The 22,843-nt window shown below is 41.5% G+C and overlaps 1 long non-coding RNA gene across 1 annotated transcript; it reads right to left on the bottom strand.

Moving 5' to 3' along the window:
- Positions 1 to 10,307: 10,307 nt before the first annotated feature.
- LOC311627470 lies at positions 10,308 to 22,773 on the bottom strand. Its single transcript, XR_014795923.1, has 2 exons — positions 22,618 to 22,773; positions 10,308 to 14,753 (listed from the first exon to the last, which is right to left on the bottom strand). It is a non-coding gene; the product is annotated as an uncharacterized lncRNA (long non-coding RNA).
- Between the last annotated feature and the right edge of the window lie 70 nt (positions 22,774 to 22,843).

Raw genomic sequence — 22,843 nt, 5'->3', positions numbered from 1 at the left:
CAATTTGTCCAAAGCTTAGTTACCACCTAACTACTTGTTACAGTGAGGGTCTAGAAGACTCCACCTCTATACCTATGGACCCACACCAACCTCCTAACTCATAGCTCTTTCCATCCTGGAGTTCATAATCGAAGGAAAGAGACAGGGAGAAAAATCTGAGGTGGTCCTGGGGAGTCACCCAAAGTTCATCCATTCCTCTCCTCATAGAACCAGTCACGGGCAAGTTCATGTATTATTGCAAGAGCTTCCTAATAGCATTTATCATGTGCTCCTAATGCCTCTACTCTGTGTCCTTCCATTCCAGCTGCCACTCTTTCTATCACTCTTTTGCTTAAATGATTTCTTAGGACTCTTTAGAGACTGTCCAAAATCTTTAACCGGAGTCAACCAGGGTGATGGGGAGGGGGACCCAAGAAGAGGCAGGGGTGAAGGGGAGCAAGGGAGACTGGATTCAAGGTCGGGAGGCCTTTTGCATGTTCCTTCCCTGAAGTGTGATCTTGGATAGATCTTGTCCCTTTGTGGGGTCTCACTCTCCTTGGAGGTGGTCCAAGATGTTGGCCCCAGTGATAACTAGGATCTCAGTCCATATGGACCTGCCATGATGGCCTCTACAGGATGTGCGTTGAACAAGGAGAGTTGTTTTTTCAGTGTGGTACACACAGCTCACAGGTACTGGGCACATGTATAACTTAGGTGGCCCCTTAGATGATCTTAGATGGTTAGAGGAGGAATACTTTCAACTCTAGTGGTTATGTATTTTTAAATAGAGTATAACCCAGCCAGCATGGCTCAATGGTTGGGCATCAACCTATGAACCAGGAAATAATGGTTTGATTCCCGGTCAGGGCACATGCCCGGGTTGTGGGATCCATTCTCCCTCATCATTGACTTTTCTATCTCTTCTTCTCTCTCCCTGAAATCAATAAAAATATATTTAACAAATAAAATACAGTATACTAGGGGAAATATATTTTATGTAGGAATAATTTTTTCTTAGGCTCTTAGAAAAAGTATTCATTAACCAAACTACATGTGGCCTAGAGATACAGCAAAACACACATGAGGTTGTTATGGAAACGGCCAATACTTGGGCAATGTGGATTTAGAGAACATTCTATTTTCTCTGAAGACACTTAACCTGCTTAACCTTCTCCTCTGTACTAATCTTCTTTTCCAATAATGAAAACAACATATTTCATCATGACTCCTTTTATAGCTTTTCTGTTGTGAAACTCAGAACATTTCATTGATCTTTATATTGGCAGGTGCGTATTCTCCTTTGCTTTGGATCTCATTTCCTTCTGACGGCTAAGTCTTCCATTGTGAGCTGTGGGAAGCGGAAAGCGGTGAGTTACCCTCAAATACAAACACCCTTAAATACACTCAAAATAATGATGAAACGGGAGTGATGTTAGCTTAGTCCTTCATAATTGACGAAGCAGTTTTGACATATCCTCTCTTGTATCATTTTTGTTTTCCTCAATAGGACTCATAGCTACCTATTGGGGAAACAGTTGCAATTATATCCCAAGTCACAGATGGGAAAACTGAGGCATGAAGCAGAAAGAGGACCTGCTCATGGTCACGTGACTCCTATTTACATATTTTTTTGGTGTCACTGTAATTTCTTCGTTTTTTTGTCTTTTTAAAATAAGATCCACAGCCCTCTGGGTGGAAATGGAACTAAAGCGGGCGAGGAAGGCCCTGGGCTCTGAGCTGGAAGCACTCGCGGTGAGTGAGCCCGGTCTGCCCATGACCATTTCTCTCTGGCCGATGGTTCTGGCTGCTGGCGGCCTGGCCAGAGCCCCGCTTGGTTTATGGCTCCCAGCGCTCAGGCAGCTTTCAGCAGGCCCAGGCCGGGCCCGTGGCTTGCAGAGCCACTTCCGCCTAGTTGGCTTGGCTTTTCACAGGCTTAAAGCTTCATACCGCTGTGAGCACAGCCTGTTAGCACCCTTGTCAGCAGGGCCCGTGGCACCGGGGTGACGGCTCCCTGCCCCTCCCGCGCCCCAGCTCAGAGCCCTTCCAGAGTCACCAGGCTCCCGGCTAGCCTGCAGGGGTGGGGGCGATGGTTCTGCAAACGGAGGCTGCCCGCCGGCCCCATGCTGCCTGCGGTCCTGGGCTTCTTCAGATCTCCCCAACCCCTGCTCCTGTCCTCTGGTCTTACTGTTCCCTGCGCCCTGGGCTCTGAGGGCGAAAGTCTCTGATTTAGTCAGTTGTCTAGGTTTCCCCAAGCTCGGGTGCTGTGGGAGGTGTTAGGAATTGTGGCCATGGATGGCTCCCTGGGCACAGACACTCAGCAGGTTTCTCTTTAAAAAAGCCTCCCCTCTCCTCCTTCTTCTTTTTTAATTTAATAAATCTTTATTGTTCAAATTATTACAATTGTTCCTTTTTTTCCCCTCCGTAGTCCCCTCACCTTCTTAATTACATAAATAAGGTAGACAACACAGAAAAACATGAAATAAGAAGAACGTAAAGGAAAAGTACAAAAATATATTCTAATCATCCCAACCTCCCAATCCAAGGACAACCACTGTTAGCCTATGATAGCATTTATTGTGTTCTCTACCCAGAAAAGGCACCAAAAATAGTTACTATTTTGCAGGATTTTTTGATTGTTTGTTTGTTGGTTGGATTTTATTTTTCTTCTTAGCAGTAAATCATGAACATTTTCTGTGCTTAATGGCATTCTTCCACAATGTGATTTTTAATGGTTCTACAGCATCCCATGTGGATATATTGTTATTTACTTAACTGATACTCCTGTTTGGCATTTTACTAGTAGTGACTTCCTTTTTTTTTTTTCTTTCTTCCTACTAAGACAATATTGTGATAAGTATTCAAGAATTTACATGTTCCTATCCTAGATGGTTTGGCTCAGTGGATAGAGCATCGGCCTGCAGACTGAAGGGTTCTGGGTTTGATTCTAGATCTAACGCATATGCTCGGGTTGCAGGCTTGATCCCCAGTGTGGGATGTGCAGGAGGCAGCTGATCAATGATTCTCTCTCATAGTTGGTATTTCTCCCTCTCCTTCCTCTCTGAAATCAATAAAAATACAATTAAAAAAAAAAAAGAATTTACATGCTCCAGCATTACCTCTAATATAGAATATCTTAAATTCTTGAAAGTAGTATTATCGAGTCAAACAGTATGCACACACTTAAAGCTTTCCTCCAGCAGTTCTATAGTGGTTTTAAAACATAATTTTATCTAATGTAAAAACAACATTAGAGCAATAATAATGAATTCCTGAAAAGATAAAGCACCCACAAACACCCTTCCCTAACAAACACAGTTGTCTTTATTTGCTCATGTTCCTGTCCATATGTAAAGAGAATTTTTCATGATTGCATTTAGACCTATGTTAGGCTGTTATAATTCCCAGGAATGCATATTCATATAGGCCACAGGGTTCTAGCTAAAAGGGAAGAGAAAAGTGTCGCATCGAAACTCAGCAAAAGGGGCCGCAGTTCAGCAAGGCCTATTGCACTAGAGCTGGACAATTGTTCTGGGTCTAAGGTAGTTTTCCAGACTCAGTGGATTGCTTGATCTTCACTGTAGCACTCTGACATTTATCTAAGTCAGCTGCTCTTTGTGCTTTTGCTTCTTTACTGTGTCTACCTCTTTTCTCTCCATTCACCTGGCTGACTTCCTCACACTCTATCTACTCTGCATCTTTTCTCAGCCAAATATTTCCTGGTTCCTGATAACACGCGTGTTCACAGCCTCTCATTCCTGTCCTTGACATCATGGTCTAAGTATCTTTTAAGTTAGGCCTCTGATGTTCTGATGTGGTTTTCCTGGGTCTCTTAGTGTTTGTCAGTTCTGAGTCCAAAGAATGAAAAACCTAATGGCCCAGTTCATCCTCTTTGAGCAGAGTTGTGTAGCAAAGCATCTCAAAAGATGTTGGTTAGTCTGGATCAGTTGTTCATCCCAGAGCCAATCAACTGTGTGGAGAGGAGGGTTATAGAATGGGGTTGTTGAGGGCTACTCTGCTCAAGTAGGTGCTTGGTGTTAGGGTCGCTGAAGGAGGAATTCATGAGACCAAAAGTGGTAAGGACGTATACATGTACTAGGTCATCTGGAGACCAGATGGACTGAGTCCCAAAATGGCTGCAGCACCCAGGGATGGGAAGTCAGAGGTTTTAAAGGACTCTAGGTGGGCTTTCTCAGTGGGGAACTCTGAGGGCAGATCCAGCTCCTGGGAAAGTCCTGAGGGGCAAGTGGAATGTGATCTTAGCAAGTGGAATGTGGGTTGCGAAGTGACCTAACACTTGGGTGATTCAGTTTCTTAAAAAGGGATAGTGGCTATTGTAGGTAACTGGGCTATTATATTCTATATAATAAAAAGCTAATATGCAAATAGACTGAATGGGTGGAACAACCAAACATCCAGTTGCTATGAAGTGTGCTGACCATCAGGGGGCAGGTGCGGAACATGATGGGTGTCAGCTGTGTCGGGATGGTGGAGCAGGTGAATGGGGATGCCAGACCAAGATGAGGCACCGGTCACTGTCATTGGGGCAAACCTCTGGTGGTTACTGAAAATTCTTTGCTCCTGCACACCACAGTCACTCCAGCATTTGCACCTGCTGCCGGCACTAGTCCCGCTCACACCCACTGCTGGAGCCACCACTCACACCCACTGCTGGTGCCCAGTGCTGTCTCCAGTCTCCCCTAAGAGCTTCTCCACCTCCCCCTGCTCCTGAGGGGTGATCGGGGCAGCATCCACTGATGGTGTTGACCCCCCTCTCACCCATTGCTGGTGCTGGCCCCAATCGCTCCGCACTGTCAATGGGTGCGAGTGGGACTGGAACCATCAGCGTGTGGGAGCGGGGGGGGGGGGGGGGGGGGGGAGAGGGGGGAAGAGGGATGCTGGCAAACAGGGGACCAGGGTCTGCAGCAGAGGGGCCAGGTAGGAGCTCAGAGGATGGGCTGAGACCTACCCCTGTGCCCACTGCAGCCTTGCATCGCACAGTTCCTTTCAAGGTGCACAAATTCGTGCACTGGGCCCCTAGTATAGTAATAGTAACATTGATAAAAGTATGTATTCTAGTGTTTGAATCATTGTTATGTCATAAGCATATAAAGACTTCATACTTACCCAGTTTCATATAGGCATAACAGTTCATCCAGGGGATAGACTGTAATTTATTTAAGTAATACCCTATAGTCAGACATTGAAAAATATTTAATTTGTTTTGTTTGTTTTTACCACATTGGAAAATTCTGTAATAAAAAACATATCAATACACATTTATACTTTTAAAAAGTTTTTGTCTTAGGGGCTTATCAATTTAGTAATGTTTTTAGCTGCAAGGAACAGAAAGCTTCTCATATAACAAGTCATTCTGAAGTGGGTGACTGTTGGCTTTGGTTCCCGTGGCCTTTTTTTCATGTTCATGTTCTCAAAATGGCCGCAGAATCTCTCTCTGGTCATAACATCAGCATTCAAGGCAGAAAGGATGAAGCGATGACACCAGTCAGGTCTGCCTTTTTGTTTATCATCCCAGAATCATCCCTCTCAGACACAAACTTCTGTCTCTTTGGCTAGAATTGTGTCACGTGGCCACCTCCTCCCTTAAGGGAGACGACACAAGCAAATGTCCTCCCAATCTCTTTATTTGGAGACAGCGAGATAAAGAGAACTGCTAATGTGTATTAAACTAGCCTCCCTGATGCTGTCACAGGGCTTCTCAGATGTGTTGGAGCTGCAGAAAATTTCCTCCAAATAAAATATTGCCTGGGAGCCTGTTTGGAAAAGCTGAGGAAGGTGGAGTGCTTCGGTTGAGGTGAGGATAGGAGCACAGAGCTTTATGTGGTCAGCACCTTTTCACCCAGTAGAAGGTATTTCCTGCTTTCCAGCTGTCTAGCACCCATGTCATCTTGCAATTAGTTCCCTAAGGCTTCCTTTTGGGGGGGACTCCCCATGTGTGTGTAGACTTGGGAGATAAATCCCATCTCCCATTAAGAAGTCAAACCCCCAGATTCTTTACTCTCCCCTCTCCTGCTTCCTTGCAAAATCCGAGGCATATGATTCAGGTCCAATCAATCAGGCATTCCCTTCTAGGTTTTTGAAAATCCTGAGTATGTGACTGTGTCAGGTGGTCAGGATCATTTTCCTCTCAGCAGCAGTGCCACATGCACCTGGTTGTTCTGGCTGTGTGACCTGTGGTATGGTTCCAGCTGCTTAGCCCTCTGGAATTCTCTTGTTTCCTGCCAGTTTTCAGAACCTGGTTGTGCGGGTGATTCTGTGAGCCTCTGAGTGTTTTGTTTTGTTTTTGTTTTTCAGTGCATTGACTTTTTGCTTATAATAGGGTTAATTTCTCTTGCTCTTAGCCACAAACCCTGACTAATACGTATCCTTCCTAGCAGTCCCACAGACAATTCTGCAGAACTTGTGAGGTTGCAAGAAGCATAGTTTAAAATCTGCTGCCTTAGGACAAATCCCTTGGAATGGAATTAAGGGACAAAGGTACAAATAGTTTAAAGTTTCTTGATAATTATTGCCAAAGAGTGTTCCAAAAGTATTGTGTAAATTTACTTAACCACAAGCACTGGGTATTATCATTGTTTTAATTTTTGCTAGCATAATAACAGGGAAATGGTTTCTTTTAATATTTTAATGTGTATGTACTTGAGAATATTAAACTAAGTATTTTCCCTTATGTTGATTTATGGTTATATTTCTATTTATGGGAGATGGCTGTTTATTCAAGCTTTAATCCTTCCTTTTATGATATGAACTTTATATAATTTAGTCATTCTTTGAATGTTATTGCAAACGTTATTCTTCATCTGTTTTTTTTTCTTTTTCGTCTTTTTGTTTTTTGTACAGAAGCTGCACATTTTTATGTAGTAAAATCTGTTCATCTTTTCCTTTGTGATTCCTTCTTTTGCTTACTGCTTTAAAAGTTACAGATTCCTCCAAAGATCTGATAGTCAATTCAATTTCCTGCCAGTTTTTTTTTTTTTTCCTGTGATTTGGCTTTTGTATGTTTAACTCTACAATCTTGTGAGATATATTTTTGGGTATTGTATAAAAGTATGAATCTAAATGATTACACTGGCTTTTAGGTCAATATGCTTTTGTGAATAAGCCAAGCTCCTGGGTTTTTGTTTTGCTTTGTTTTGGATTCCAGTAATGCAAGCAATATTAGGGCTTGTTATTGAGAGAAATGTGAGTAAAATGAAGTAAGAACATGAGACAATTGACAGAGAAGCAGAGACAGGCAACGATTGAAACGGAGACAAAAAAGCTGAAATAGAGACTGAAATAGAAACAAAGAGAAGACTCAAAGATCAAGAAGCCAAGGGAGAGAACAAAGCCCCAGTTGGAGGAGGGGCTTTGGAGGGCTCAGGCCGGCAGCCTGAATCAGTGAGGCTGTGGGAGTGACTGACAGGGGCTGAGATGACGTCACAGGCTGCTATTGAAGGTCTGCCTCTACCATGGCTGCCCCATCCAACTTTAGCCTATCCCATGGATCTGGTGAGGCCTCCCATTCCACTTAGGGACTCCAATTTGCTCAGCATTCTCCAGTTGACTCTAAGTCCGTAGGATCTCAGGGGCATAAAGAAAAATCTGTCCTCTTTCCTGCCCATAGTCTTCCTTCTCTCTGGTCTGGCTTTGGGCAAGGATTCATAAAAGGACGAGTCCTGAAGACCAAGCATCCAAAATGTCCCCGAGTGGAGGCTGTACAGTGCAAATATCTCAGTCTGGTTCTGGAGCCCCAGCGTTATCCTCATCAGAGGGGTTAAGTAACTGTGCTCATCAATAAGAGGAAGGTACGGGATTCAAACCCTCGTTCTATCCAATTTCAAATCCTGTAGTTCTTTCATGTGCATCAAGATATTGGGCTTGCCCTGGCTGGTAGGCTAAGTGGTTAGAATGTGGGCCCAAGCTCCAAAGGGTCTCAGGTTCAATTCCCAGTCAGGGCATGTACTTTAGTTGCAGGTTCAAACCTCCGCGCCCCCAGCCACTACCCTTCCCCCCAATCAGAGCATGCGGGAGGTAAGCAGTTGATGTGTCTCTCTCACATTGATGTTTCTTTCTTTCTCTCCCTCTCTCTCTCTCTCTCTCTCTCTCTCTCTTTCCCTTCCACCATCTCTCCTTTTTATTTTCTCTGAAAAGCAATGGGAAAAAATATCCTCAGGTAAGGATTAACAACAACAAAAATACATTGGGCTTATTTTATATCTCTACTAGAAACTGTCTTCCCCAGAATGCCTTTTATTTCTGCTTTTCCATATGTCATCTTTCCATCAGTTCAGCCTATGGGCTATTTCTCACCTCTGATTTTCTGTAGCTCAGGCTTCATTTGGCACCGAGGCCTTACTTATAGTCCTGGCTTCTCCTCTTAGCTAAACATTGTGGTATTTTTGTCTTGTTTTCTCAACTGAGTTATAACTTGGGACTGTATTTTACCCCTTTGGACTTCCAGCATTACTTCACACTATGCTGCCCAATCACTAGTTCATTCATTCTCTCAGTAAATATTTTCTGAGAACTCCAATGTACCAGGCACTGAGTAAGCAACTGCAAAGGCAAAACTAAATGTTTGTCAAAAAATATTTTCCAAATCAGTTTTAATACATTCCTGCCCTGCAGCATGGCCAGGTGCTGGCATGTTCCCGTCACAGAAAGATATGAATGATGAACTCCATTGCCGGTCCCTGTGCTTTGCCTCTGGCATGAAAATCTGTGCAGAGAGGTTAAAGAGGAAATGGCTTTCCCCCCCTGCACACTAGTGTACTTTCAGGCATGGACCTTGGTGATTGTGACTCTAAAATGTGATCACTTTTTTCAAAGCTCTAATCAAGGTCTGCATCTTTAATAGGTAGCACTGAGGGGATGTTGGTATATATATTGAGAGAAATGTGAGTAAAATGAAGTAAGAACATGAGACAGTTGACAGAGAAGCAGAGACAGGCAACAATTGAAATGGAGACAAAAAAGCTGAAATATATATATATATGTGTGTGTGTATGTGTGTGTGTGTGTGTGTTTTAAAAAATATTTTATTGATTTTTTACAGAGAGGAAGGGAGAAGGATAGAGAGCTAGAAACATCATCGACCAGCTGCCTCCTGCACACCCCCACTGGGGACGTGCCTGCAACCAATGTATATGCCCTTGATAGGAATTGAACCTGGGATCCTTCGGTTCATCCACTGAGCCAAACCGGTTATGGCTGGCATATATTTTGCCTAGGGTTCAGATAGACCTGAGATGAGATTCAGGTTCTATTTTAGTTAGTCTTTTGAGCTTCTCAAGCCTTAGTCTTCTTACCTGTGAAATTGGGATGATAGCTGCAGGGCGCACATGAGAATGTACGTATAAAGCTCCCACCTTTATAGGGAGATTTCACAGGACAGGAGAGAGTCTCCAAGTGTGACTTTGGGATCTTCAACCACTTTCCCTGACTTTTGTGTTTTTTTCTATTTCCCTGGTTAATTACTGCATTGTCTATACTTTTTAAAGCTCTAGTTGGCTGCCCAGCTGGCATGGCCCAATGGTTGAGCATTGATCTATGAACCAGGAGGTCACAGTTCGATTCCCAGTCAGGACACATGCCTGTGTCGCAGGTTTGATCCCCAGTGGGGGACGTACAGGAGGCAGCTGATCAATGATTCTTTCTCATCATTGAAGTTTCTATCTCTCTCCCCTTCTCCCTTCTCTGAAATAAATAAAAATATATTAAAAAAAAAAAAAAGAAAAGAAAGATAACTCTAGGTGGCCATTAATATACATTTTTTGGACATGTTGCAATTTGTAGCTTTGTAGTTTGTAGTGTTTGTAGTTACTCATAATGATAGCTAATGTTATAAAAATTAAAGTGTTTCTGAAAAGACTAACTCTTAAATAACTAACTTACTTAGTGTAAAAATTCTTTTTTTTACATTCAAGTTAAAGTTTGTAATTAATTAATTTGTTTTTCTGAATAGATAATACTTTTTTCTAAACAAGAAGTTTATTTGAATAAGACACTTGACTTTTGAAGGGAAAACTATCTAGGATTTTTTTTTTTAAAGAGTAATTTACTCAAAGACAGATTGCCCTACATGTAACAGCTGCGTACAGAAAAGTTATAAAATTGTCCTTGTTTTTACAATGATAAATGAAAAACATTAAAATTCTCCAATCAAACAAGGTATGCAAGAATTTTTATGTTGTTCTATTTTTGTTAAACAGTGAGAGCAAAATAACTTACTGGAATATAAAGATAAGAGCTGCATGAGCATGCCACTAATGGAGAAAGGGGGTGTTTTCACAGAATCAGTGTTTTTTGTTTTTTGGTTTTTTTCCCCCCAAATCCCATCTCTATTTGATGTAGACCAAAACATATCATTGGCCACTTAGTTAAAAAAAAAAAAAAAAAGCAAATTCTTGTGCACATACCTCAGTTACTTTATGTACAATAAAGGGATGGGGAAGGGGAAATGAAAGAATAGAAGAAGATATACTGTAGCAGTCAGATGTGTTGAAACCAAATTGCAGTTTTCTAACTGAGAATGTCTTCTTGGTCTGCAGGAACAGAGTTCTGGAGTTAAATAGCAGGTTCCCTTTTTTAGTAGACACCTCCTGTCTGCTGCTGGAACACATCAATGGTATCTTCATCCTCCATTTCCAACTGTGCAGGTGTGTCTGTGTCAGGGATTGGCTGTCCGTCAAATCGGAATCTGATCTGCCTCATGACAAACTCCGGCTTTTCGCTGGCCATGGCGAGCGCCGGAGTCTCCTCAGCTGCCACTTCACAAAAGAGGTACCAGGTCCGCACCAAAAGAGCACACAAGCAGCATCAGGAGTGGCAGAAGAAGCAATAGATAATACATCTGCGTGGTTCAAAATTCAAAAAGCACCAGAGTGTATACAAGAATAGTCTCCCAGTTTTTTTTTAATCTTTTTAAAAAATATATTTTTATTGATTTCAGACAGGGAGAGGGAGAGAGAGCTAGAAATATCAATGATGAGAGAGAATCATTGATTAGCTGCTTCCTGCACGCCCCTTTCAAGGGACTGAGTCCACAACCCGGGCATGTGCCCTTCTCCGAATCGAACTCGGGACCCTTCAGTCCACAGGCTGACGCTCTATCCACTGAGCCAATCCTGCTAGGGCAGTTTTTTTGTTTATCTTCTATAAATAATCTATATTATTACAATCAAATACACATTAATATATGCTTCCCCTTTTACACAAATGGTAGTATTTTATACATTCTTGTTGGTATCTTGTTTTTCTTATTTAAATAAATCTTGAGGATTATTCCAACTTAGTAGGAATTCCACTTTTAAAAAATGTTTGTGCTGCATAGTGTCTCATTCTCTGAATGTTCTTTGATTTACTTGACCATTCCCAAATTAATAACATTTGTCAATAAATTGTGTCAATCTCTTGCTCTCACAAATAGTGCTTCAGTAAATAGTCCCTTCATAGATGTTATTTGGCACATCTGTGAATATAGATGTTAAATAAATTATTAGAATCAGATTTGCTAGGTTGAGGGCATATACATTTATAATTTTGCTAGATATTACCCACTTCCAAAGATGTTTATATTTTGGCTGGGGTTCCCCCATGAAAGCATATCTCTGTGACAACGATTCTAGTGCAAGTAGTGTAATTGGTAGGTGCATGGAACAGCAGGAAGCTGAGGAGTGAGGGGAGTGATACAAGGAAGGGAAGGCACCCTGGAAAGGGTGTGTTATGAACCCAGCTACTACGTGGGTGACCGAAGCTTAATCCCACCAGGAAATTATGGTAAAGGTGCAGAATACTCACTTCTCAACTTTTTTTTTTTTCTTAAAAAAATATTTTTATTGATTTCAGAAAGGAAGGGAGAGGGAGAGAGAAATAGAAACTTCAATGATGGGAGAGAATCATTGATTGGTTGCTTCATGCATGCCCCACACTGGGGATCAAGCCTACAACCCCCGGGCATGTGCCCTGACTGGGAATCAAACCTTGACCTCCTGGTTCATAGGTCAATGCTTAACCATTGAGCCACGCTGGCCAGGCACTTCTGGACTTTTCTAAACAAGGTGAGGAGGCTGCACTTCCCAAGAGTCATTAGCTGAAGCCTGCTCTGGGAGCACGGAGTTTGAAATGGGAGTAGGGGCAGTAGGTGTTAACTCTCTGGCCTGGTCTAGCCTGCTGGTGGCCAGAATGGACTTCCACAGTTCATTCAGAAAAATCTCTCAGGCAAAGAGATGAATTTCTTGGGGTACTGGGTCCCTGAATACATTGATAGGGCCTAGGATATGGGCTGCACCCCACTGGCAACGAACCAAGGTATTTGTTTCCCTGGATTTTGTTTCATAGTGTTCTCACATATTTGATCTTGACAATTGTCTAGGTGAAAAATAGTACTCATAAAACAAAAAGTAGTAACTGTATAGTTTTAATTTTATGTATATAATAATTCACACTGACTTTTAAAATGAATTAAAGCTCCCATCTATTTAATTCTTCTCTAACCCTACCATGTTCCAGTAAGTCCTCACATCCTCACCCCACCCTGAGAGTAGGTCCTGCAGTGATTCTCATTTTAAAACACTAAAGGGCCGAAACCGGTTTGGCTCAGTGGATAGAGCGTTGGTGTGCAGACTGAAAGGTCCCAGGTTCGATTCCGGTCAAGGGCATGTACATTGGTTGTGGGTACATCCCCGGTAGGGGGTGTGCAGGAGGCAGCTGGTCAATGTTTCTCGTCGACGTTTCTAGCTCTCTATCCCTCTCCCTTTCTCTCTGTGGAAAATCAATTAAAAAAGAAAAAAAAGAAAACATTAAAGGGAGGAGCATAGAGGCTTAGTGATCTGCCCTAAACCACTCAGTTTGTCGCTGGTAGGAATGGGATTGACCTCAGATCCTCTTTAAAACCCGTGCTCTTTCTATTGTGTCAACAAGCCCTTTGGAAACATTTTTATCTTGTAAAGGGTATAAAACAGAGCAGCCACTCAACCTTTCAGTTCCTTGATCTACAAAAGTAAGAATAGTGAACATCTGTTGTTTGTGTCTTCCCAGCATCCATTCTTCGCTCTTTTGCTATCACCTTGGGAATTTGCTAGAATTCTCAATTTTTGAGTTTTACCCCAAACCTACTGAATCAGAAACTCCGGGGTTGAGGCCCAGCAGTGTGTGTTTTAACAAACCCTCTCCGTGATTCTGATTCATGCTGAAGTTTGAGAAATACTGGGTTAGGGGAAAGAATGTAAGGGGAGCTAAATTGCCAACAACAGCCAGGGGAAACCCAGGTTAACACTAAAGTCATATAGAACAAACACATCTGAGAGATACAGAGAGTGAAGGAGTTCTGAAGATATCATCTGAGTCTAGTCCTGCTTGAAGTTAGACCAACAGTGGTATCATTTAGTTACATGAACCAATACATTCTTTTCATTTCAGTTTGAGTTGAATTTCTGCCACTGGCAACCAAGCTATTCCTTACCGTCAAGGAGAACATTTATTCCTCCTTTTGTTTCCAAGGGAAGAGATTCTTTCTGACCACTAGTTCTCAAAGTGTGGTCCCAGGATAGCATCAGCAGCAACATCAACCTCACTAGAGAATTTGTTAAACAGCACAGTTTATCAGACCGCAGTCCACACCTACTGAATCAGGGTTCTGGGGTAGAAACCAACAATCTGTGTTGTGATAAGCCTTCCAGGTAATTCATGTCCTTTCATTTCACTAAAATGTGAAAATCACTAACATGAGACTCCTAGCCTCTCTCCCAACCCCTTATTCATTCTTCTCTATGGAGAATGTATGAATTATCTAATTAATGAGTTTGGAAGGAAGGATGATCTGGGCATGCTCAGTTTAGCTCCCTGTGTGTGTGTGTGTGTGTGTGTGTGTGTGTGGAGAGGTAGGAAGGGGAGCCCGTGCCACCCACAGGGGCAGTTATTTTGCGTTCCACTATGTGCTCTAAGTTTTATGGAGACAGATCCCCATAAGATGAGGCCTGCCATTTTCCCATCCCTGCCTGTAACTCAGTGGTAAATGTATTCTGGGAACAGTGTAAGCAAGACCATTTGACCTCAGATCTAAGTCATATCCTCCAGGCTAGTTCTTATCAGTAATATAGCTGACATTTTGATCTGCGTCTGCTGGTTTTCTATGTCTGATTTCTCAGTTGGTTCAGACTTGGGTGAGGAAGAGGGCTATCTATGGGATCCCCTAATGCCCCAACAGTGACGAATTTAGGGGGGTTTCTCAGGCCCCTTCCCCGTCTGACATTTAGGGCGCCATGTCTCAGACTTTCTCTGCGGGGCTCCCGGTGGTCCGTGAAGAAAGCCTTGTTTGCTCTCCCCAGACCACGGGTGCTGCACCTGCGAGAGACAGAGGTATCCCATGCCCCATGGGGAGAGGAGGGAAGGCTGCAATCACAGAGCATTTCCTTTCAGTTCTTTCCTGAAACAGTGTGATTCTGCGGGGGCAGGAATGGGACCTAGAAACCACGGCATTCTAAAAGCTTCCTGGGAGCTGTCTGCCATGCCTTATTATCGGGTTCTACCAGCTGTCTACCCTAAATCCAGATGGCTGCGTTTTGAAGTTCCCTTCTGTTTTGTAGGCTTATCATTTGAAAGAAAAAATAAAAAAGGACTTCTCTCTTCTCTATTCCACTCTTTTGGTCTTTTCTGAGTTATTCACAGCCAGACGGCTTTGAAGCTCTGCAAAGCAGGCCTGGGTGCTACAGGCAGCTCAGTGTTCAGGGCTCAGTCCCTTCGGAGCAGCAGGCGTGTCTCGTTCTGGAAAGCTGCTGCAGGGAAGAAAGAGACAAAGCGGCCGTTACTAAGTTCAACCTGAATGACAGAGGACAACGTAGTTATCCTCTCTGTATTGACCTGTGTCTCAGTCTTCCTGGAATACTTAATCCTCCCAGATTGTCTAGCTACCACTTATTTTTACATAGATCATATGTGTGCAACTGCTTTATATAGCTACAACATATATGTATAGTTTTGGCTTCTGTTGTACCCATAGTATTAAAAATTGTTCATAGACATATTTTTTTTTATTTTTCTGATTTAAAATTAATAAAAAAGCTGGACTTCATTAAAATTAAAACTTTGTTAATCAAAGAACTCTATCAAGAGAGTGAAGCAGAATGGGAGAATATATTTGCAAATCATATATCTGAGAAGGACTTAATATCCAAAATATATATATAAAAAAAAAAACTCCTACAACTCAACAACAAAAGGATAAGCAACCCAAATAAAAAAAAATAGACAAAGGACATTTAAATAGACATTTCTCCAAAGAATATATATGAATTGAAAATAAGCACATAAAAATATGCTCTACATTATTAGTCATTAGGAAAATGCAAATCAAAACTATAATGACACACCACTTCACACCTAGGATAGCTATAATAAAAAAAAGGAAAATTATAAGTGTTTATGAAGATGTGGAGAAATTAGAACTTTTGTACATTGTTGTGGGAATATAAAATGGTGTAGCTGTTAGGAAAAACAATTTGGTAGTTCCTCAAAATGTTAAACATAGAATTATCATTTGACCCAGCAATTCTACTCCTAGGCATTTAACCAAAAGATTTGAAAACAGGAACTCAGGTACTTGTACACAAGTATTCATAACAGCATAATTCACAATAGCCAAAGGGTGGAAATAATCGAAATGATAATCAATAAGTGAATGGATAAATAAATCGTAGTATATCCTTACATTGGAATATAATTCTATGTGAATATGTGCAACAACATCGAGGAACCTTGAAACATTATGCTAAGTGAAATAAACCAGGCATGAAAGGACAAATATTGTATGATTCCACTTATATAAAATGTCCAGAATGGGAAAGTTCATAGAGATAGAAAGTAGATTAGAGATTATCAGGGATTGGAGGTAGGAAAAAATGGAGATTTAAAAAAATTAAGATGGGAGAATATGTTACAGAAAAACTAAAAGTAGAAAAAACTCTCACCTGTAATCCCACAACCGAGGGTAGCTGAATATCCTGCCAGTCATTTTTATTTTTAATGTACACATTGTGGTCAAGTACAAAAGCTTAGACCTTCTGGATTCAAATATGCACTCTGCCATTAACTAGCTATGACACCTCTGTGCTGCAGTGTTTTTGTAAAATACAGATCATAACAGAACAGAGCCCACTTCAGATTGTGATTTTTGGATTAAATTGGATAATATGTTTTAAGTGGTTATCACAGTGCCAGGCTCATGGTAAATGCTCATGTGTTGCATTCCACTCTTCTCATTTTCTGGTAGAAATATAAATTATTTTTAATGGCCACATAGTATTTCATATCATGGCTATAGCATCATTTACTTAATCAAGTCCCTATTATTGAGCGTTTAGGTAGTTTTAAATTTTTCATTACTTTACAAAATGCTCTCTGGTGGAGATCCTTGCTTTGAGTCTCCCTGGCAGACATGCCTGAGAAGGGTTGTGTAGCGTTGGCCCTGCTCAGCCTTCTGGACGCTTGGGCTTCCAAGACTTTGCACCATGTTGAGGTCCTAGGAGATAGGATCTGAGTTCCAGTCATTTTTCTGCTCTATCTCTAGGCAATGCTGGGACTCCTCTTGTCTATCTGGGCCTTTGCTTCCTCATCAGCAAAATGAGCGTTATAGTGGCAAAGATCTTAGGGTGGTTTTTCTGCTCTGTGACTCTCAGACGATCCTCTGCTAAGCTGTGGATTTCTCCAGCCCTGCAGTGGCCTTCCTCAGGGGGGGTGTGTGCACACGCTTGAGTGTGTGTTTCAATTTCTATTCTTAGCAGCATGATCTTTAAACAAGGAATAGATTTGTGCGTCTATCTCATCTCAGATGCATGCAGCTCCTGCTAGGCTCTTTCATTCCCCACCAGCCATTCATTCATATGAAAAACAGTGGCCCTTTAAGGAAATAAGCAGGTGGTGCTCTTCCATCAACCATGATAAGGATCGAACACTCTCTGATTTGGGGGTTTGGCCCTTTTTTGTCACCAGGCCTGGGCTCTGTCTGACTCAGCTTTAGATGAGGTCAGGGGAATCTTGGTTTCAGCACCTCCCTTCCCATTCCTCTCCCAGATCCTTTCTCTGGGATGGGCCAAGGATGGTATTTGGGCAATGACGATTTTTAGAGATGAGTAACCAACATTCCAGAAGAGAAGGTCATTGTTTGTTCTGAAAGAAAGAGTGGACGTGAATAAATCTACTCTTCTCTAGGAATTCTCAATTATGGAGGTGTCTCGGAGTAACTTCAGATATTTAAATATACAAATTCAGATTTTTTTTTGTCTGCAACCTCAAAGATTCTTATTTATGAACTGTGGGATGGAGCCCAGGTCCTTCATTTTAGGACACTACAGGGGATTTGGATGGGCATCCTAGGTGGAAAACATTGGCATATACTGTAGTAGTAGGATTTGCAAATTTTTAAAGCTCGCAAAAGCCAGGCAGGCAACATCAAATGGATGGGGTGTGATGCAAGAGTGCTGGTGACTTGGAAGAATAGGAGCATCTACACCTTTTTTCAAGGGCACCCTGTACTTACCATCAGCCAGTTGTCATAGATAATGCTGGCCCGGTGCTGCAGATGTTTCACTTAATTTTTTATTTTTATTTTTAATTTTTTTAAAAGGAAGAGTAAGAAATCCAGATTTGTTTATAAAATATCCCACTTTTTTGTTGTTGTTGTTGTTGCTGTTGTTAATCCTCTCCGGAAGATATTTTTTCCATTGATTTTTAAAGAGAGTATAAGGGAAGGAGGAAGGAGTAGAAAGAGAGGGAGACACATTGATGTGAGACACATTGATTGGTTGCCTCCTGCAGGAAAAGGACTGGGCCCTTAGCTGAGAATTGGATCTGTGAACCTTCAGTCCACAGGCTGATGCTCTAACCACTGAGTACACCGGCCAGGGCAAAATATTCTTCTTTTAAATATTGGCAACCAATTCAATTAAATTAAAAAAAAAATTGAATTGTGGGCCAAAACATATCTGTTGGCCAAATCTGGCCTTAAATCTGCCTGTTGAAATCTCTTGACAATTCCTTAGCCAGACAATTGCTCAACTTAAGTAAGAATGATGCATTCAACAGCCTCTTGATTGACATCATTGCACTGTCTCTGTGCGATGATTCTCTGAGGGGTTCTGGACAACACCTGGCTTAGTATGAGGAAAAGTGCTCATAGAAGGCAGTCAGAAGACCTATATCCTGCTAGCAACCTGTTAGGTAACATTCGGAAAGACATGTCTTGCCTAGTCACAGAATTTATTTTGGTAAAGTAAGGGGGATGGTCTCTATTGTTCTTCCCAAGTTTCTAGGTCATTCTTCTCATGAAGATTTATGTACTCACTTATTATCCCTCTACTTGAGAATGAAACTTTTCAGATTAAGATAAAAGTTAATCTTTAGTCGTCTTGAATGACAACTAGTTGTTTCTCTCCCATATTCTTCTATGTCTTTGTGATTCATTTTTGCAGGGGAGTTTCTTTTTGCTATAGGCTTTTGGGCTATTTTCTAAGGGAAAGACAGCATTTTGGAATAGCATGCTTAGGTGGAATGGAGCACATGGGCAATTTGCTTGCTGAACAGTTGACTTTGAGTAAACAACAACAACAACAACAACAACAATAAAGAAACAGAATTGATATGAGGGACATCTTGAAGTAAAAAGACATTTTTGTGATAGCTCAAACAAAACCCTGCAATTAAATATTTTCTCCTCATAGCATTATTGAGATTTAATTCCTATACCGTAAAATTCACTTTAAAAGAGTATAAGTCAATGCAATTAGATAGTTGCAACCATCACAACTATCCAATTTCAGAACATTTTCATATCTCCAAACAGGAACCTCATACCTGTTATCAGTTACTCAGCATTTCCCCCTTAGCTCTGGCAACCACTAATCTATTTTCTGTCTCTATAGATTTTCTTACCTAGACCTTTTATATAAATAAAATCACATAATATTTGGTCTTTTGTGACTGGCTTTTTCATTTAGCTTAGTTTCAGAGTTCATCCAGAGTAGTATGTTTCAGTACTTCTTCCCTTTTAATTGCCAAATAATATTCAATTATATGCATATGCCACATTTTGTTTATCCATTCATCAGTTCATAAATAATTGATTTCCCCCCTTTTTGGTTATTATGAATAATGCTGTTATAAATTTGCATGTACATTTTTATATGGACAAATATTTTCATTAATCTTGAGTATATACTTAGGGGTTAAATTTCTGGGTTGTATGGTAACTTTATGTTTAACTTTTGAGGAAATCCCAGACTGTTTTCCAAAGCAGCAGCAACATTTATATTTCTGTCAACCGTGTATGAGGGTTCCAGTTTCTCCACATCCTCTTCCACACTTGTTATTATCTATCTGACTTTTTTTTTTATTATTATTATAGTCATCCTAGTGGGTATGAAGTGGTATTTCATTGTAGTTGAATCTGCTCTGATTGACCTGACTTAGTCACATGTCCATCCTTTAGCTAACTACTCTGGCTAGTGGAGACTGGTAATCTTAAATGAATCTGAGTGAACTCCTGGAGCTAGGGGTGGGTCTCAGTCACTCCCAAACTACAGAGGAAAATTTGAAAGCAAGGAGAAATGGATTCCTGGGAGCCAACTAACACATGTTTTATACAGGATGGGTTTATTTGCTTGGTTTCAGTGTTGGAATTGTCCTGTATTCAAGGATCATAGTGGTGCAGAGTAGGAAGGAAAGAACATCTTGGTGAGGACTCAGGCAGAGAAGGAACGCAGGAAATAGGTTACTGAAATAGAGTCTACTGAAAATAGGTTTCCCCCTAAAAACTCTAGTCACCGGCACATAGTGCTTGCCAGCTTGTATTTGCTACTGTACTAGAGGCCCGATGCACGGATTCATGCACTGGTTTGGTCTCTCTGCCTGGCCTGTGTCCTCTTGCAATCTGGGACCCCTTGGGGGATGTCGGACTGCTGGTTTCGGCCTGATCCCTTCAGGCCAGGCTGAGGGACCCCGCTGGTGCATGGTTCCATGTGTTGAGCATCTGTCCCCTAGTGGTCAGTGCACATCATAGCTTCCAGTCCAACAATCGCTTAGGCTTTTGTATATATAAGTGCTTTTCATTTTTCTTTTCCTGGTCAAACTATCATCAGGTTCAGTACCCCTGAGTGCTCCGCTGCCACATGCTGAGTCACAGAATGCTGAGGACCCCATTACAATTGTTTTAGGACCTATGCTTGATTACCCAAGTCTAAAGAGCTGTGCTAGTATTGCTATTTCCCATCACCCACTCAAGGAATAACTTTCTTTTGGATATTTTTGAGATTTGGTAAGCTTTTCTGATTACCATGGCTTTTTGAAAGGAGACAAAGGATTTGATTGTACTTTAGAAAGGAACGAGTGTAAAGACAACTCTTTGGTTATCTTCTTGGTCCTGAAAAATAATGGGGAATATCAGGTCTAGGTAGACACTAAGAGGCATTTGTGGGAAGCATAACTTGCCCTTTTTCAGCTGTTCTTTGACATGGGATCCTATTTCTTTTCTTTCTTCCTTTTCTCCTTTTCACATTGATAGTAATATCTGTCATTGAGGTTTCTCTGGCTACAGCTGCTGTGTAACAAATATCCTCCCACTTCCTCAAAAAATAGACCTTAAAACAACCATTTTGTGCCACACTTAAAAAAGCTAAAGAAATTTGATAACTAATGCAAGGTTTGACTCTAGACTGGATCCCGTTCTAAAGCATATTATTGTGCCAACTGACAAAACTGGAATATAAGGGTTAGATTATACAAATGTTTTCATATGAATATTAAATGTACTAAAGTTGATAAATGTACTGTGGTTGTGTAAAATAATATCCCTATTCTTTGGATATACACACTGAAGCACTTAGGGGTAAAGAGCCCTAATGTCTGTAACTTATCCTTAAGTAGCTACAAAATTCATTTTTATGAGTTATACATATCTATAAAGAGAGGGAGAAAAAAGAGAAAAATCGATAGAGAGGGGAGAATAATAGAGGTAAAATGCTCACAATAGTTGAATTTAGGTAAAGGCGTATGGGTGATCTTCATTCTTTATATATAGAAATGATTCCACAGTAAAAAGTTTTAAAAAGTACAACAGTATACTATTTTATTTTGCTCATGATTTTGTAGGTCAGGGATGGCTAGCCTGGGTGGCTCTTGCTTGGAATCTGTCATGCAGTTGCAGTCAGTCAAATGCCAGCAGGGGCTGCAGTCAAAAGGTTGGGCAGAGCTGGGTGTCCAAGATATCTCACATGGCTGGCAGTTGATGCTGGCCATCAGCTAGGAGCTCAGCTGGCCCTTTGACTGACAAGTTTACTTGTGGCATCTCTAGCATGGCAGTCTCAGGGCAGCCAAACTTCTGACTGTGTTTCTCCTAGAGCAAGAATTCTAAGAGAACAGGTGGAAGCTGCATGGCCTCTTTTGACCTAGTCTTGGAAGGGATAACAGCATCTCTTCTGCTGCCTTCTACTGGCTCCAAGAGAGTCACTAGGTTATGTGCAATGAATTGGCAGTCATGTTCCAAAACTGCCATAAATGCCAAAATGTCAGACGCTGTTATATTAACTCATTTGATTTTTATTAAGAAAAACAAACACAACACCTCAAAGTAGGTAGTCTTAGCCTTCTTATTTACACAGGTTAAATAAGTTCCCAGCATCACACCATTATTGAAAGAGCTAGGATTCGAATCCAGTCTGGCCCCAGAACACATCTCTACTAACTTACATCACCTCTACCTAGAGCTGTGATTCCTGCTACATTCTGATAAGCTGCCATACACATAGATAATCCCTTTTCATTCACAGTCAGTGGTATGCAAACTCTCAATACATTTACAATCATGTGACACAATTCTTACCTTCCTAGCTCTGACTTTTGCATATGTGGTTTCGTTTCCCTGGAATACTTTTATTCCAATTATTTGTCTGCCTATATGATTTAGTATCCAGGTCTTTCAGGGTGCTTTTCCTGATTACCCAGTGCTGGGGTGAGTGCTTTTCCTATGGGTGCACATGCTATGGGTGTCTAGTAGTTACTCTGCCTGTTGTCCTGGCTGTCTCTCCCATTGGACAGAGGGCAGAGACATTGTTTTGTTTAAGAAAAGGATCTCCAGCAATGTGCCTGGTATGTAGTGTGCAAATAAGTACTAATCTCTCACACCCATACTCCTCAGCTACATTACTATATAGTTCCCACACATAAACACAGTCACTAAGACATTCTCCTGACACACACAAAATCTATCTTATTCACTCTTGCCCAAGCACGCTCCATCACTGTGACTGATTAGTCCCCATGCACAGTTCCCGGTCACAGTCCCCACACACTGTCACCACCACAAGTTCATCACACACAATTACTGTGACACAGCGCTGATCCTCAATCACTGACACATACTGTTCTTCAATCATGTCACCATCTGCGCTCTTAAAACAGGATATTTACCGTATTCTCCTACAAATGGAGTTTAGATCACAGCAGCTCTATTTTTTCACACGAGCCTTCATATACTGTATTCTCTCCCCCCCCCCCCATCCATATAATCCCTGACATACGAAATTATGAAAGAGTTTGTCTTTCTTCCCATTCCCACTTGACACCCTCTCTCACTGCTACTCATGCACTCACCCCAGCGCTGGGTAATCCAGGGAAAGCGCCCTGAAAGGCCTGAATACTAAATGATATAGGCAAACAAATAATTGGAATAAAAGTATTCCAGGGAAACGAAACCACATATGCAAAAGTCGGAGCTAGGAAGGTAAGAATGGTGTCACATGATTGCACATGTAGTGAGAGTCTGCAGACTACTGATGGTCTCAGCTCCCAGGCAGCTCCGGAATCTCGCGCGGCCCCG

Source organism: Pipistrellus hanaki (assembly GCF_964339955.1).
Source record: "Pipistrellus hanaki genome assembly, chromosome: 9".
NCBI lineage: Eukaryota > Metazoa > Chordata > Mammalia > Chiroptera > Vespertilionidae > Pipistrellus > Pipistrellus hanaki.
Note: the sequence above shows the minus strand (reverse complement) of the source record. Positions and strands in the feature narration are given on the sequence as shown.